The sequence below is a fragment of the Mchenga conophoros genome, linkage group LG3, assembly GCF_057382185.1.
Source record: "Mchenga conophoros isolate Kocher_MC1m ecotype Shallow Benthic linkage group LG3, M_conophoros_male_GT1.1, whole genome shotgun sequence".
Lineage (NCBI taxonomy): Eukaryota > Metazoa > Chordata > Actinopteri > Cichliformes > Cichlidae > Mchenga > Mchenga conophoros.
Window position 1 is genome coordinate 36,748,084 of NC_140528.1, and position 5,864 is coordinate 36,753,947.

The following is a 5,864-nucleotide window of genomic DNA, read 5'->3' on the forward strand; positions in this document are numbered from 1 at the left end:
TTCCTGTTTGTTTTCCTCCTGTTTGTCTGTTTACTAGACAAACAGTTATTGTTTCATCCCATCAGTCACTAAACGAGCAGATACACTATCCCACCTCTCACACACACATACAGATCATGAAAAATGTCAACATTCGACATTTTATGGCTCTGGACGCTCACTAATGTCTAAAGTCCACTGGTTTCCAGTTGATGTATCCAACCTTTTATGTTTTCAGAAGAACTTTGATGATTTCTAAACACTCTGCAGCCACATCGGTGATTTACAGCTTAAATGTGACAGACAGCCATGCACGTAAAGCTGACTTTGTTTCTAAGAATAACCGAATAAGTACACGGGTGTTTAATGTTTGGTGATCCAATTTCATGAACTTAACAACTTTTTATGACCAAATAGCAGCTTATCTGTACCTCTAAATCTGTTAATTGTTTTATGATCTGTCGTTGCCATACATTGGTCCACTGTGACATGTGATAGCATTACTGCTCCGGCCTTCATTCACTTTACATGGTTAAAATGACCTTTACTGAAGCGCCAAGGGCCAACTGGAGGTGGACGGTGGAGGAGTGAAATATCAACACGCTGCATTAAAACTATGAAATACGTAAGAAATCCTGCTTTACACAAAGTGTTGTCAACCTATTGTATTTCAAGTGTCACACATTGTGTTTGTTTGTTTAGTGCATATATGGCAGACATGGTTTATGATTTACTATCAATAGTCTTAGATCCTCTGCCCTCTTTTCTTGAACAGAGGTATCCATCTGATCATCAGCCAGTCAGCATTTCAAGTTCCAGGTCAATGGCTCCTGGTCATTTATTAGCTCTGCTTTGAGTCGCTGTTGGTTTTTGGCCTCTGCATTCCCATATTCATAGTTAATAGTTAAGTCTGGCTTTGAGGCTACAACAGCTCAGGCAGGTCTCTCTGGTCCTTATTCTCACTCACTTGTTTTACTGTCAGTCAGGAAACTTGTGCCAGTTATTCAGTTGTTCAACTGCTCATGAATGCAAATATTACATCAGCAAGTCACTGGTGACGACTCAAGATGACCTGCTGAAACTCAAAGAGACTTTGGTTATCAGAGTATTTCATAAACTGCTGATCTGTTGGGATTTTTCCCACACAGCCAACTCTAAGGTTTACAGAGAATCATCTGAAAACATCCAATGGTCTTCAAGTCTCTGGATGAAAATGCCTCAGTGATGTCAGAGGTCAGACTGCTTCAAGCTAACAAGAAGGCAACGCTAGATCAAAGGCATGCAGAAGAGCGCCTCTGAATGCACAGCGTGTTGAACTTTGAAGCTAACAGTCAACAGAAGTCTGCACTGGGTGCACTCCAGAGAGCTAAGAACTAAAGCTACAATTCACAGACTCATCAAAATTGGACAGTAGACGGTTGGACAAACATTTCCTGGTCTGATGAGTCTCAGTTTCTGTTGCAACATTCAGGCAGGGTCAGAGCGTGGATCCATCCTGCCTTACATCACCTGTTCAAGCTGCCAGTGGTGTGGGAGAGATTTCACAGGTACAGAAGAAGCACCCTGTCAGTTTGTTATCTCAAACAGACTTTAAAGTGACCATCTCCAGTCTTGGATGACAAACTGGTCACACGTACTGGGCTAGTTTGATGGCTGGAGCAGTTGTGTTTTCTTTACCATGTCAGAGCAGAAATAGAAGGAAAGATAAAGTTGTAGGCCACGTGACTCCACGTGTGTGGTTTTAATAGGTGGATGTTTTGTGTGATGTGAACAGTCGGTGGTACCTCAGCCTGTTCCTGCTGCAGCCCAACGTCGCTCACCCGAAGGTAACGCTTGGTGGCCTCTTCATCCATCATCTGAAACAATCACGCATTTCTTCTCATATATGTGAGGAGCCACATTTAAATATTTCAAATAAGTCTGATTTCAAACTAACAAAGTCCTTAATGCTAAATGCCATTGAAGTCCAATCAGTCTATTCAAGTAAGAATAGTGAAAATGTCATGGAAATCATGAACAAAATGAGCACCCAAATAAACTTTTTAAAACGTCTTAATGGACGGTGTCAGTTTACTTTGTGTGACCATTCAGAAAATCCTCATCTAAATCCTTGTTTCATTCACCTTTTTAAAATTTTATTAAAGATGTTCCACATTTCATCTGAGAGGATATTTCAGTTCTAAAGGCTCATGGACACATTGCAGGCGGTCCAGAGACTCGCAGAGCCGCCCTGTAATCATGTAAGTAGGTGCACTTTAGTCCCACCAACACCTTTAATCACGGACACTTTTCATTGTTGTTACCAATCAAATCTGCCCGCTGCAACCCTTTCGCTCTTCTCTGCGGTTGATGAATGGACCAACAGCAGTACAAGCAAGAGTGACGCACACACTAGTCGGTCCACATACAGGCCTCCATTTGTGCACCGCCTCCATCTGACATCAGCTTTTTGCAGGCAGACAGGCTATCCCAAGACTGCGGTGGACAGTGAACGCACCACCTCTGCTTCACCAGAAATTCCACTTAATGCTGTCCTGAGATCCCTTCTCATCCAATTTAATCTCCACTCACACCTTAGCCAATGTGCTCCTAATGCCTCAATGCCTCACATGACTGTAGAGCGATCAGCGACTCATAAGAAATTCACTTCAGTGACCCACGCCTTGATTCCCACCTTGGCCCCTGTGACCCCAAATGATTCTCATGATTATAGGGTTGAACCCTCTGCAAGGTGACTCTCCAACAACGAGTAAATACCTGAGAGTCTCCACCAGCTTTTAGACCTGAACAAACCTCTTGGATGGATAAACAGTGAAACTTCTCCAAGAACCTGAAAAGAAGTCCAAACTCAAGAAGTACCCGGAGTGACTTCTTCAAAGGTTTTAATGCCAGCTGATGATTGTTATTGTCAACATGCTGATAATCCTCACTATAGATTACCAGACTTAGCAGATTAGAAAAAGCTTACACTTGGAAATCTTTCATCTTTAACGCCACCCTTACTGTAATCTCTTAATCTACTGCATGACTAATAACTGAAGCCTTCAGAAAAGCAAAGTTACATACAATGTGCAGTTTTACCTGGAAATACAGTGATGCAGGAGTAAGACATATCAGGCAAACTTTAACTTATTTCTAATAGAAATTATTTTTTTAAATAATATATATAAACAATATATGCATATATATAAATATGCAGTTTTTTCTCTTAAAAATGTGAAAATTGGCATTTCAAGTAAAATAAATAGTTGGCCTCAGTACTTGATCAACACACTGCTTCATTAATTGTGCGTAAGCAAAAGTAAAACAGTATAGTCCAACTACTCTCCATTTCCACTTCAGGTCTTTTCAGCCCATCACAGAAATCTCCACGTAAACCCAAAACAAAGGACAAATGTTCCCTCCAGTCCCAGCTGACAGCTTCACTGAAACCTCACACACTTCCCATCATGTACCCATAAAAGCTGAATTATTCTCATTTTCTCAGGCTCTTACCTTGAGCTGATGAAAAGTTGTGTGACTGGAACAAAGAGCAGCAGGCGACTTAGTCATCAAGCAGCAACAAGAGACGGAGGAAGCGAGTGTCTGCCGCGTGTTAACAACAGACGGTTTTAACTCTGTTGTGTTTGTCGCTGTGCAGAATGACAGACGTCACACACAGACACACACGCGTGGTAAAGCCTGGCATTATGGGAACACAGGTCGCAGTAACCCTGAGTCCTCTGTATTAATGCCAGGCTGCAGGGCAGCAGACACAAACATTATCATACACATAATAGCAGGTGTGTGTCCGTGTGTGCGCACATGCAGCATTTACACTGGACGCCTGACGTTAACACGCCGCGCGCAGGTGCTGAGGTGACGGCCAGCTTTGACCTTTTTGTAGAAACTGAAATGTTCATGTGAGGAGTTAAATCAGAGCTGAGAGGCGCGATGAAACGATGAAACCACTGCTTTGTGATCCAACAACCACACCTGTGCACGCACGCCGTATCTGAGGATTAGTGGTTTGCTTCTGCAACTAACTATTAAACCATCAGGGTATTATCTTCTTAAGAGTCAGGAAGTTGTGACGAATACTGTTTGTGATGCTCGCCAAGTAAGACAAGATGTTTGGACGTTCTACTTTGTTTTGTTTGAGATGTTTGCTTGGAGAATCAGCGGTTACCAGACTGAGGATGTGAACAACAGGACGGCAGCAGCACTCTGGACTGGGAGTAAGATGCTGCCCCAATGAGGGAGTTTAAGTATCTTGGGGTTTGTGAGCGAGGGAGAAAGGAGGAGACTGGTGGATGGATCGGTGCAGCGTCTGCAGTAATGGGGGCACTGTAACTATCTGTGGTCGAGAGAGACCTGAATGTGAATGCAAAGCTTCTGATTTACTGATCGATCTGCTCTGTCTGTGAGCTGTGGTTGCAGGTATGAGCTGCCTCTGAAGGCTGTCCACATCCACAGGAGCCTGCTGAAGTGGTTCAGGGACCTGACTATCATGCCTCGTGGATGCCTCCCAGCTGAGGTGCTTCCTTGTAAGTCAACAGTCTGGGCATCTCTGCTTAAATGCACACAGCAGTGACCCGGACCTGCAAACCTGTTCATTTAGACTGTTGTAGTGACTCCATGTAGCGCCTGCGATGTGACCAGCACCACTGCCAGCATATTCATGACTGTGCATATTGTATTAAGTATGAATTAAACTTGTGGTCATGTCCTGGTGTTTTAAACCCGATGACAGAAACAACGGAAATGCAGGGACCTTTGTCGCTCTTGGCTCTCTGCTCTTTGTTTGCTGTGACATAGTCCACTGTGAGTGAGTCTATATGGCGTACACAAATATTTGATAAAAAAAATACTACATTTTTATATATCTGGTAGATGGGTGAATGTAGGAACACCCAGAATGTGAAAGTGAAATGATAATTGCATTTTCATTTCAGTTTGAAAACATCCATGCATGGAAACGATATTTGTGTGTTGTGATTGGTTGTGCTCTCACGGGTTTTATGGATTATTCGACTCTTCCAGGCAAAATCAAAGTACTGCCTACTTCAGTCGTAGACATTATCTATACAGTCTATAAAGCATGTAATGGAAAAAGACAACGCTGACACTGCGAGTAAATGAGCAATGCTTCATATGTTTATATTTTTTTACTGCAGGACAGCAAAGTGGTGATACCACAATGATGATACCCCCACTGCCATCTTTTTCTGTGGTACCTTCTTCAGGTTATTTCCACCTCTGTTCTTGGTGGGATCTTTGCAGCACACTCAGAGACGTGGGTTTCATCTGTTCATAGACAGTTTGCTTGGATTTAAATGATCTCCTGGGTTTTTAGAGAATATTTGTTAGCACTGATCTTGTGTTTGAAATACTTTGTGAGCAAAGCAAAGCAACACATTCACACACTGTAATTGCACTCGAAGTGTGGTTTCTGTGCTCAGTCTTTGTCAGCTAACAGACTTTCTCTGTCTTTATTTATTGGGGAAGGGACCCTCTACAACCCACACAACTAACTCCAGGCAGCTTTTGAAGGAAGCACAATTGATAAAAATGTGCACCTGTTTGTGTAGCAAGCCTATTGGGACGGTGCTCGTCTTTAACTAAACCAGTGTGTTTTTAAGGCTTTTTATTAGTACCAGAGCACAGTTCTCCAGTCTGAGCACATTCTATTTAATCTCCATCTAAAGATACTTCTGACACTCAACATCTCCATTATTTATCTCTTTTTCTGGACTAGAGGAAGTGGAAAGAGACGTGACGCCTCTGCAGACACGCCGTGAGTCACATATGCAGTCGCACATTACTTAATCTAAACATAACCCTCGACAAACCTTTCACGACTTGTGTTTAGAGCACTTTAGGTCAAACACACACAGAGGAGAGAG

At 42.7% G+C, this 5,864-nt stretch overlaps 1 protein-coding gene across 1 annotated transcript in view; it reads right to left on the bottom strand.

The window, feature by feature from the left end:
- LOC146578426 (T-cell surface protein tactile-like) overlaps positions 1–5,864 on the bottom strand; it is a 553,052-nt gene that overhangs the window by 434,728 nt on the left and 112,460 nt on the right. The window lies entirely within an intron of this gene.